The sequence below is a fragment of the Lactuca serriola genome, chromosome 7, assembly GCF_051521515.1.
Source record: "Lactuca serriola cultivar US96UC23 chromosome 7, Lser_US96UC23_V15, whole genome shotgun sequence".
Classification (NCBI taxonomy): domain Eukaryota; kingdom Viridiplantae; phylum Streptophyta; class Magnoliopsida; order Asterales; family Asteraceae; genus Lactuca; species Lactuca serriola.
This window is the reverse complement of record NC_136414.1, coordinates 186293155-186306160: the sequence shown is the minus strand read 5'-3', so window position 1 is coordinate 186306160 and position 13006 is coordinate 186293155. Positions and strand designations below refer to the sequence as shown.

The 13006-nt window shown below is 35.1% G+C and overlaps 1 pseudogene; it reads right to left on the bottom strand.

Moving 5' to 3' along the window:
• Positions 1 to 847: 847 nt before the first annotated feature.
• On the bottom strand, positions 848 to 1784 carry LOC145063317 (ethylene-responsive transcription factor 4 pseudogene; annotated as a pseudogene).
• Between the last annotated feature and the right edge of the window lie 11222 nt (positions 1785 to 13006).

Sequence of the window (13006 nt, the reverse complement as noted above, 5' to 3'; positions counted from 1 at the left end):
AAAGATATCGAAAGTCTTTACAAAATAATACGGATTACCATTTTGGGATATGTTTGACAAAATAGTTGTTAGCTTGAGATTTGTTCTTTTCATATTTGCAAATATATTTAACAAAAATACTTGTTACCTTTTGAAAAGTGTAGAGGTTTTAAGGCATGTTTGATAAAAAGCTAGTAGCTTTGAGTTGTAGATGGAAATTGTAGTATTTGCTTATATACAAGTGTTCTATAAAATAATTATAAACTGAAATAAAAACTTTAAACTTATATTAACTATTCGATTTTTTTCTTTTATTTAAGGGTTATTTAAAAAAAATCATTTTAAAAGCGTATTGTCAAACACATCTTAAATAAACGGAAAATTAATATACTACTATTTTAGTCAATTGACCTATAAAATTGTGTTTATCAGTCAATTAACCTATGATAAGTTTTTGTTTTCTATATCGATTATAATAATTAAAGAATGTCAAATTATACTTACAAAATACAATAGCAATGTACATTTGACTCTTTCCCAACAATAGCAATCTAGTTTTTGACTCTTTCCCCAAACCGATGTTATTTTTTGTAATTTACCTCAATATTATTCTCATTATTTTATTATATTTTAATTTTAAAATAATAATAAAAGTTGGTGTTGTTTTTTTGGGGGCGGAGGAAGCATCAGTTATCGTAACGCCATACGCCTACACTTGGCTGCACAACTGGAAAATAAATGGAATTTAGCAGTACAACAAGCAATGCAAATGGTACAATCAGTTCATCATCATCATCATCATCCTAAATTACGAGATCGATTCAACAAAATTCCGATTGCACTAATATGGAAATTGAAGAACGAAAGATTGCAGAGATATGTTTGTTGTTCTTTTGATATCTGTACAAACGGAAGAAAAGATTTAACATTATCAGCGCATTGAAACATTATCAGGCTGCTTTAATCCTATTACATTTTCATTTTTATCTAATTCTCTAGGTTTGATCTGCTCTGCGATGAAAAAAAAAAAAAGGAAACCAGGGGCGGAGGGTGGCGGAGGACCGGAGATTGCTAAAAAAAGAAAATTACATCAGGCAACTTCCGACGGGGGGAAATTAAGATCAAAATCAAGAGCGAAGGTTTTTTCTGGTTGTGGACGATCGGTAGGATGACTGAAATTGACGACGGAAGAGGAGTCGGAGTCGCTTTGTGCGTTGTTGCCGGCGGCGATAGTCAGGTTGGGTGCAGGAAGAACGGATCCGTCCAATCTGAACATGTCCAAACGGTTGTTGTGTTTGACGGTGTTGTTGATCTGAGAATGGTAGAGGAACAAGGAATGAGCCATCGGGAAACCAACAGGAAAGTGCGACAGGGTGAGATCGAGAGCCGACGGTGGAAGAGGAGCGGCGGCGATCGGAACGGCGGAGTTACCCGACTCAACGGTGCTGCTCTCACCGCTAGGGCTTTTAGTCACAGCCTTAGGCTTCCCACCAACGGCGACCATCGGGAGCGACAATTCGGTGGAGGTAGGAAAGTTGGTCTTCGCCTTATCGCCACGGAACTCCCGTGCGGCGGAATCGTAAGCACGCGCCGCCTCCTCCGCAGTATCAAATGTGCCTAGCCAAACACGGCTCTTCTTTCCAGGATCTCTGATCTCAGCTGCGTAACGTCCCCATGGCCTCTTTCTGACACCGCGGTAGCGAGTCTCGGAGCCGCCATTGCCGCCGCCGGTGTTGCCGTCAGGTTTCCCGCGAGGAGCCATGGTGTAAGAAATGGAGAAAGATTGGACATGAGAGAAAAGGGGGAGAGGATGTGGTCTATTTTTATAGTGGGTGGAGAGTCGTAGAAAAACGGAGCTCCGCACCACTCTCATGACATGGGGCGCGTGTGGATGAAATGTTAGGCTCCTCCTCCGTGGCCTAGGGCTATATTCAAGAGGTTTTACCACCCACCCATACTTTCCTAAATTAAGGGTGTTAGAATTTTCACACTTTAATATTTTTGTTCTTTCTTTTTTTTTTTTCCTTAAAAAAAATAATAGGAAACTCATCACTATAACAAGATACATGTATTTGGATATTTTTATAAAAAAACACTATAATCAAATATAAATATCAAAATTGACTAAGGAAAAAAAATGATGACACGTAAAAACAGTTATATAAGGTCTGGTTCATAAGATATAAGAAGATATTAAAACAAAATTGTGTATATTGTCGATATAAGATATAAGAAGATATTAAAACAAAGTTGTGTATATTGTCGATATGTTGTTTACGTTGAAGATTGTCTGTGTGTAGTAAAGGTTACAAAAACACAATTGTCGTATATTGTCGATATGCCGTTTACGTCGAAGATTGTTTGCGTGCAGTAAAGGTTATAAATACAGTAAGCAACATTAAAAGGAATGTTTGTCGGCGGCTTGACATACGTAATCGGATATTTGATGTTTTTTTTATCCTTGTTATGTTAGTGGTTTGCAAGGTATAGGGATGTCAGACTCTCACGTCAAGGAGATTTGGCGTCCGACATAATATAATTAAATATATGGTTTCTATGTTTGTATATTGATCCACGAAGCTAATTGGTTGTGTAACTGATTACCAGACTAGTAAAGGTCACATATGAATTGGTACTTGATGACATAACTAATGGAACATGTATACGTGTAACTAAACATCTCGGTAAGTGGTAGCGTCGTTATAACCATGCTGACAATTAGTTGCATACATTGTCATTATATTGTTTACGTTGACGATTGTCTGTGTGCAGTAAAGGTTACAAATAGTATAAGCAACATTAAAGTGAATGTTTGTCGGCGGCTGGACATACGTAATCTGATACTTGATATTTTTTTTTATCCTTGTTATGTCAGTGGTTTGCAAGGTATAGGGATGTAAGACTCTCATGTCAGAGATGTCAGACTCTCAAGTCAGAGAGATTTGGCATCTGACATAATATATTTAAATATATGGTTTGTCTTTTTGTATATTGATCCACGAAGCTAACTGGTTGTGTAACTGATTACCAAACTAGTAAAGGTCGTATTTGAATTGATACTTGATGAATTAACTAATAGAACATGTACACGTGTAACTAAACATCTCGGTAAGTGGTAGCAGCGCTGTACTCATATAGTGTGACGCATGTTTTTGTTGGGTTATCTAAATAGAAATATTATAATCGTGCATTTATAATAAAAATGAGAAATCGCAATATCTAGATGGTCCACATTGGATCTATTTTAATTCCCGCCACGCATGGATAAATCACAAAACTAGTAATATTTTTGGAGTGGCATGGTTCAAATCATGGACCTACATATGAAATTTCTTACCTTGACCACTAGGATCTCATCACAAAAACTACATTGAAAGTATAATTGTCCTGAGGTCTATGAACTTAACTTGCATTTGTAAATTCATCAAAGCTTTATAATTTCTCAAATTGGAGCACATACGATGCGTTTGGTAAAACTAGCTAGAAACTGGTAGCTAGTAGTTAGGAGTTGTAACTTTATTATGTACCCCTCCACCTAGTCGTATGGTCGTATTAAACTGGCATGAGTCCTAGCTCCAAGTTTCTTTTATAGAATTATAGCAATTTTTCTCGCTCCTCAAAAAACCATAGAAACGAAGTTGATGCTCCCACATCCATAGCATGACTAGTTAAAGCAAGTGAATGATTTGTTATTTGTGCATAACCATTCGGCAGAAATAGTGTTAGTTTTTAAATGTGTAAAAACTAAAAACTAAAAACTAAAAACTAAAAGCTAAAAACTTTTAAAATTTCTTAAAATTGCATGCCAAACACGTCTTATAATTAGTATTCAATATTGTTCTTAGTTTTAGTAATTCAATTTTATTGAAATTCGGTAACATAGATTTGTATATGATTGTATATGACATGTTTCACAATTAATCTTTTGGCTTCACAAACTATGACTTTAATAAATATATCGCCTTTATCAAAATTCATCACATATGGAAATTATTTACGAACCAATGTCGTAAAATCATTTAAATTTATCTTTGAATATTGACAAATACATATAATGAATGTATCCTTTTTAAGTAGCTAGTAGATAACAAAATAAGTTTAATAGCCCTAAAATGGATGGTAATTATAACTTCCTACTTCAAGTTGAATTTGATGGCAACAATCACACAACAACCCTTTTTAAATGTTTCCCATTTTTGCTATTTTGATTGTTCAACTTGGCTATACCATCTTATTTCTTATTTATAGTTCATTTCTGACTACTTTATTAATTATGTTATTATGTAACAACTAATGATGATGTGTTTGTACCATGAACTTGACATCTGTAAACCTTTTTTTTAAAGAGAATTTTCTTAACGAGGGTTTTCGGACCAACTTTCGCGCAACAAACATAAGGCTATGTGTCATGCCTTGGAGTCACTGCAGACGAACTTTCATGACCACATAGACTAAGTAGTGTCAGAATTTGAACATATGTTAATGTGTTATCCACCATATACAAACCGTTGTTGAAGAGAAAAATATTGATAATGAGAACATACAAGGTTAATTAGGTTAATTTGACACACAAATATTCAACGCTTATTTAACTTACACACAAATTGCTACATAAAAATAGAACGTCAAAAGACTTAGAGGAGATAAACTATTCAAGATGATTTGGTGTACTTTTTTTTGTCTATGTCTAGTTTCTTACTATGGGAGTTCATTTATAATATTATTTGTCCTTTAAAAAAAATGAACTATTCAAGATGAACCTATTATAAGATATTTAATAATATTGTTCTAAATAAATAACCTAATATAAATATTTAATGTATTGATATTCAAAGAAATTTAAATCATATATAAGTTTTTTAGAACATTTAATATGATATTTCAAAATAGAAAAATAGGCATTCAAGAAAGTAAGATTATAAAATCTTGTTTTAAAATTTTAATACACCTAACGAAAGGATATGACAATCGACCCCCCACCTCAAGTAATAAATTTATTTAAATCATATCTTATTAATATCAAAATACATGCAAGTTCAGAAAAAGGATATAATTTAATAAATATTTAGATTATCTAAACCTTGTTAAACATTCTTAAAAACGGAAAACTAAATAATATTATTGAAATTTTTTATTTGATATAAAAATAATCTATGCTATGTGTTGTTAAAATATAACATTCTAGAGTCACATAATAATATGACAAATATTGTGGAAAAATACATTTTATCAGTTCATTTTGAAAAGTATCATTATTATTTATAAAATCTATCTAAAAGACAATCACGAAAACCATATAAGGCTATATTAGGTCGAATAATTAAAAAATTAGCTGCTAATTAGAAAGTTAGCTATTAACTAATAGAAAATAATATTAAATAAAAGTAATTGAATTATATAAAATAACATAATATGATAATATGATATGTAAAATATTAAGTTTTCTATAATTTATAAATAAGCATATTTGAGAAAATTAAAAAAAAAAAATAAACTCAATAAACAAGTTAAAAATATAAACTATTTGTTACATCTACACTATTTATTTTTAATAAAATAATCATCCAATAAATCATGTTTGTTATTTCCATATCAATAATAAGTTGGTCATTGTGTTTCAAAAATTTATCACTCCAGTTATATGATAGAATATAACGTCTTATTTATGTTATATTTTTAAGCACATTTTAGAACATTTTGCTGAATAAAAATAGATTTTTTTATTTTTTAATATTATTTTATTTTCAATATATTGAAATGCAAAAATAAAATTCAATAAACTAAAATTTATCGGTTTCGGAATAAAATTTTATTCAAAAGAAAATAATTACCCAAATAAAACACGTTTTAATAAACAAACGTTTACTACTTATTTTAGGACAAACTACAAAAACTGGTTTATGTTTTATGTAAAGCAGCGCGCGTGTACTTCAAGCGCAAAAGGGACGCGTAGACATGCTGTAGCGGTGAGTTTGATTAAGTGAGGAAAATATTCAGCGTAGTCAATCTCAAGTTTGACTATGTGAATAGGAGCAGTAGGAGTAGTAAACCCCACCTCCCTCGTGACGTTTGCCTCCTTAAATGCTTATTCTTTTGCATTGTACTCCTTCAAGTTCATCTTAAGTTTCACATTGGTCCCTATACTTTATTTTTTTTTTGCCAATTGTTTTTTCTGTTTAACCTGAATTCTTTTATTTATATTTAGTTGCAATAAAAAATAATTATTATTATTATTTTTTTTAAGATCAAGGTTCAAGTTTTGTTAGAAACATAGATGGATGTAAAAGTAATTTAGTTAAAAAAAAAATACATTGTAATAAAATAATAGTAGAAAAAAATCAAAGTTATTAAATATTTATATAACTTAAAATAATGAGTGTTGCGTTAACAATAATTATTTCTATTTTCAATTTTCTTGAAGTTATCTAAATTGTGAAATTTCATTAATCAAACGTTATAAATTAAATAGTTGACGTGTTTTTATTTAAATGATAAAGTTTACTCGATAAAACTTCAAGCACAAGTGTGACATTTCGTATATTTAATTTGGGTTCGATAACGGTTGAAATATTTGGTTCACATTTAAATGATGTAGTTTTTTAATGAATTTCACATTTTAGATCATTTTGATAAAAAAAAAAACATATAAAAATAAATGTTAACGACATAATCCGACTTATTTGTAAAAAAAGGTTGAATTTGTTAAAAAATCACATTGGCAAGAAGATATAAAGAACACCAAACAATTACGTCATAATATTTTAAATTGAGTTTTAAAGCCATAAATTCTAATGAATTTAGTATTTTATACTTTCTATATACAACTGATAAAAAAGGAGAATTAAAGATCAACGAACCGACTACACCACCTCTTCAAAATCTAAAACTGTGAGTAGAGAAGGTTCACATCACAACACCACCCTAATTTCATCATCACAACTTTTGCGACTTCACATTCCAAAAAGACATGATCGACATTTTCTACATAATTGTTATAAATTGGCATAGCAAAAAAGGAACATAAATGCTATAAGAAGCAAAATTATCTTTTAATTTGTTGGGAGACAATTCAAAAGCAACTTCTAACGAAAGTGTAACATCCGGTTTCGAGATGTTTCTTTATTTGGAAAGTTGGACGTTAACTAATCAAGAGAAGGCATCGGGCTTTATGGGATGAAGTTTTGGACATGGAGAAATAGGGGCTGTGGGCTAAGAAGATAAGACTTCGGACTATAAGGTTTAGTATTGGGTTGGAAGCAGTTTGGGATTAGGTTGAATTGCGCCTTGTTGAATCAAGACTTTCACGGCGCAACATCTAAGGTGTAATGACATGACTCCCGCTATTTGGGATTAGGCCTTGGGATTTAGGCCTATTTAAGTTCATTGTTCACTAAGGTTTGTCATTTAAGTTCATTGTTCACTAACCTCATTTGCTTCCTTGGGATTTAGGCCTATTTAAGTTCATTGTTCACTAAGGTTTGTCATTTTGACAACCTCCATCTATAGAGAAACTCTCCTAACCAAACCCTAGCCTCCTTTGTGCCTTATAACCTCATTTGCTTCTTTGGTGTGAAGTTTTGAAGAAAAGTGTGCTCTTGGTGATTATTGGAAGCAAGCCACTGAAGTTTCTACCTCCTTAACATCTTACCTAGCCTTGTAAGTTTCCAAGATTCAACATTTTTGGCTATTGCATGTTAAATCTAGGCTTGTGGTGGTTTTGGTGTCATGTTGGTCCCTTACACTTAGTGTTCTTAGAGTTTGAAGATCTCTAAAACTCATTGGTGATATTTTGATGCTTCTGGACCTTTCATGTTGGAAAAAAGGGTCATGCATGTGCTAATCTTAAGCCGTGAACTTGGTTTTGGCTTTCTCAGATTTAGGGTTTATAGTTATGGTTGATTAAGCATTGATGATGGATAGAGTTGGAAACTGTAACGCCCGCAAATCTGGGCTAGTCAAATTAGAGGCAATAGGGGTCGAAAACGACTTTTCGACAAAAGATTATTTAGAATAAATAATCTTAACCAAGTTGTAGAGTATGATACAAGGTTTTCGTACATATAAAGAACGCCGAAAACCGAGTTATAACGAAGAAGTTATGACCCGTTGAAGTTTCGCGACGGAACCGGCACGATACCGGGAAGCGTAAATAGTGAATTTATGATAGAGCGAGATTTAGCCTTAGCGATCTAAACGAAAGTCGTAGAATATGTTAAACTAAGAAAATCGATAAAAAGAACGCCCAAATCTGACTTCGTATGAGGAAGTTATGATTTTTCTAAGATTTAGCATAGCAGTGCACAGCCCGAAATCTGAATTTTAGATCGGTCGATTTTTAGCCGACGGGATCTAAATGAAAGTTGTAGTACTCGTAAATACCAACGCGTGGATATAAAGAACGTCGATAATAGAGCTCGTATGCAAAAGTTATGGACGAAGCTTAGTCTCTACTTTTCGAGCGCGGCGAATTCGATACAGTTTCGTAAATCTGAGATAGAATGAGAATTAGCCAACGAGGTCTAAATGAGATTTGAAGATCTCATTAATAGGAAATCAACGGTAAAAAGACAGACAAAAATGGAGCTCGTATGCGAAAGTTATGGACAAAGCTTAGTCCCTACTTTTCGAGCGCGACGAATTCGATACAGTTTTGTAAATCCGAGATAGAATGAGAATTAGCCAACGAGGTCTAAATGAAAGTTGAAGATCTCATTAATAGGAACTCAACGGTAAAAAGACAGACAAAAACGGAGCTCGTATGCAAAAGTTACGGACGAAGCTTAGAGACTACTTTACTATAAAACTCCTATAAATACAAGGGTGAACTCCTCATATTTTCTTCACACCATAAGCCTCTCTTTCTCTCTCTAACTTCTCTCTAGCCTCCGTAAACCCCTCCCAGGTCTACGGAACCTCCCTAGTACGAGAAGAAAGCCTCGGAGCGCCCGACGGCTCCGAGAAGAAAAGCTTTCGGCTTGGAAACGCTGCTCCAGCGAAGCCCGGTTTTTAATAAAAACTCGTTGTATGTGAGCTACGCCTATACTATATTTAATATAGATTTTATTTAATTATAGTAACATTATTAGGACCTTAAAATAATTATTTGGGCTATTATTATGAGTTATATTGAGTGTTATTTAACGCTTATATAATAGTAATAATAGCTAGACTATTAATTAGTTGTGGTTAACGTTAAAAACTAAACCCTAGTGGTATTGATACTAGGTTTTGTCGAGGAAAATTGTTTTGAGATAACGAAGTGCTGTCTGAGTTCGGAATCACCACCTAATCAGGTGAGTGCATGGTCTCTTTCATCTTACACATAGATATGAAGTATTTTAATATAAATTACGTGTTATGTGTGTATATTGTCTGAATACTTGTTGTCTATGCTGGTGAAAGATTTTTATACATGTTTTAAATGATGTAAACTGTATAAAGTATTTTATATCTACAAAATATGTTGGGTAAAACATGGGTAGATGAATGATGATGGATAAAAGCTTAAATAGAGGAACCTTAGTAGTACGGACCTAGTGCCCTATAGGTATACATTGGCAGCAGTGGACCTAGTACCCTATAGATGAGCACTGGCAGCTGCGCCACAACCCGTAGATGATTTAGATCTACGGTAAACGTCCTAGCAGCTGCGCTCTAAGGATAGTATCGGCAGCTGCGCCTAATAGGGAGCCTTATGACCATGACAGTAGTGTTTAAAGGTCAATACCGACAGAAGCGCCTCATAGAAAATGTCCTAATTCTGGCAGCTGAGCCTAAGTGACAATATTAGCAGCTGCGCTTGACCAATGTGTCATTGGCAACAATGGACTTCATGTTGTTTCCTTAGGATGATCCTTAGGAATTAATGAATGAGAAATAGCTGATTCTTAGGGTAGATCCTTAAGAATAAAGAAGATAATGGGGATGGGTAATTGGGTTGATTTTTTGATTGTTTAAACATAATAATTATATTATTGTGGGTTGAAAACCCTATGTACTCACCAGGTTTCCCAACCTGACCCACTCAGTTTATTTATATCACAGGTGTTGATATGAAGTGACATTACACTGAGAGATTTAAAGAGATGTAGACCACTAGTGTAAATAATTGTAAGTTCTGTTTATGCTTATGTTTCTGTATTAACGATGACATCCCAAACGTTTTAAAATGAAATAAATACGTTTCTTCGAAAATGTTTTAATAACATATTTACCATGTTTTTCTGGGAACAAATTCCGCAACATTTTTATAAAATGAAGTACTCTGATTTTTTATAAAGCATAAACAACATCGGTCTTTTCTGGCCGTGAAAATGGGGATGTCACAGTTGGTATCAGAGCATTAGTTTAAGTGAACTAGGAATATGGATTTATTTCTAGACTTAAACTTAGAATGTTAAGCGATGATTGTGAGGTGTGAGCACTAGATTATTTTAGGAATTGTGCCTAAAATGCTTTTATGTGCTAAATGCTTGTGCCTGATATGCTGTTATTTGTTCGGATCTATGGTTTGTTGCCGACCGGATCTGGAAACCTTATGTGTTTAGGATTCTAAGCGTTTAACTACGATATTAGAACTAACATATAAACGTTTCGGAGTGATAAGAATGATTTAAACGTCAATCCTAAGTAAAGGTCTAGATTCACCTTATTCGGCGTATAGATCAAGATGGCAAGAACCCGTAGCGGAAACGTGAATGCAAATGGGAACCGAGATCAACCCCCAGCGATTGAGCAAATACCGGTTGTGGTAGCCGCTGCTGAGCCAATAACGATGGCAGGAGTGCAAGCGATGATCCAAGCAATGTTGGATCGTCAAATGGAGGAAACCAGATGTTTGCTCCAGCAAAATCGAGAGGAAGCGACTATTCAGATCGAACAGCCCAAGTTGAACGAAGGGCAGACTGAGGAAGGAAACTACAGTGGGACTGTTGGTCAAGTCAACCCACCAATAGTTCGACAAAACAACCAAGATGACGAAGTCGAGAGGAATGGATGCAAGTACAAGGATTTTCTGACTTGCAAGCCATCGACTTTCACTGGAAAGGAGGATCCGATCGGGGTCATGGATTGGATCTCGAAGATGGAATTAGCTTTCTTGACGTGCGGTTGCAAGGGAAACAACAGACCACGTTTGCAGTGCGTCAGTTTCGAGGAGGTGTTGTACGATGGTGGAATACCTTGGGAAAGACGCTGAGCCCCAATGAGCCCCTGCAACTAACATGGGTAGAATTTCTGGTGCATTTCAAACGTAGGTACTGCTCAGCCCAAAATCTGCTCGAGCTAGAAAACCAATTCCTTACCTTAAAGAAAGGAAGCATGTCTATTGATGAATACACCAACAACTTCACAGAGAAGATGGAGTTCGCCTTACGTCTTGTTCCGGATGAGCTGACAAAAATTGACAAGTACGCAAAAGGACTTCCATGGGAATATGCAGTGCCAGTGCGTCAGGCACCTACTTTGGAGGCAGCTATCTGGGCTGCCAAGTCGGTTGAGGAGATGATCAAGGGAAGAGCCGCCAACAAGACCGAGGTTGGCGAAAAGAGGAAGTTTGAGGGGTCTGCGAAGCCCGATGAGAGAAGCAAATCAAATACCAGGAAGTTTAGAGGAGGAGGGAGTGAAGAAAGATGGTGCGAGAAGTGCAAAAAGAAACACTCTGGAAAATGCAGTGAGGAAGTAACTTGTTTCAAGTGTGGGAAGCATGGGCATTATGCCAACGAGTGTAAATTCAATAAAAGGGTGTGTTACGAATGTAATGAGGAAGGACACTTCAAGCAAGATTGCCCAAAGAGAGAGGGGGCTACAAAGCCAAATGTGCCGCCAAAGCCAAAGGCGAGAGCATTTCAAATGATCCTTGACGAAGCAGATGACAATGCGAGGATTCAGGAGTGACAACTTGACATCCAAAGATCGAGTTATGAGGTAGCCATAGAATCGTATGATGTAGCCTGTTAGAGGCATATTCTAGGGTGAACTTGAACACCTATGTAATAGTTTCAAGGAATAATAAAAACCTTCGTTTTGATATCTGATGTGTTAAGCTGTTATATGATTTTCTTGTGTGGTGACTTGGAAAACTGTGGGACAATACCTGAGACGAGTATGAGTAGGTGTGAATGGTAGTAGAGGCCTATACTACCGGAAGCACAGGACTCACACTTGGATCAGGGAAAGTCACAAGGTTACCAAGAAGCTAGTAATTGATTTCGTTTTATTCAAGTGTGTTGTTACCATCGTTTCGGTAATGACTAAGAAGATTGTTGATATTCCGACCCTAGTGGTCATATCAAATCGAGTCCGACTACGATGAGTATGTTGTGTGGTTCAGAGAACCAAGTTTGATGTAGCGTCTGAATTAAACCAAACGGTTGAAATCAAAGCGATCAATAGAAGTATCGCACTCGTTGTTAAAGAAGTTGGTGGTTAGAAATGCCTAATGTTAAAGTGTGATTATATCACATTAGAACATGAAGGAAGGCATAGTCTGTTTTAGAATTTAACTCTAAGAGACCTAAGTCTAAGTGTTGCAACATACGATGATAGGTCATTAGAATATGACACATCGATCTATAGTAGTAATAAAAGAACTTATCTCAAGTCCGTATCCAGCAAGGATCGAGATTGTGACTTGAAGGTCATAATTTGGAGTCTAACCTGAGGTAGAGAGCAGGTGCACGATCGAGTACTCTTACAGTCAATGAGTTTAAGAGATAGAATCGAAGGAATGTAGAAGTTATAATTATTACCTAGGATGAAGAGATGACGTATGGAGTCATTATACGACCCTGTTTCGTTGATGATTCCGGGACGTAATCATCCTAAGGGGGAGATAATTGTAACGCCCGCAAATCTGGGCTAGTCAAATTAGAGGCAATAGGGGTCGAAAACGACTTTTCGACAAAAGATTATTTAGAATAAATAATCTTAACCAAGTTGTAGAGTATGTTACAAGGTTTTCGTACATATAAAGAACGCCGAAAACCGAGTTATAACGAAGAAGTTATGACCCGTTGAAGTTTCGCGA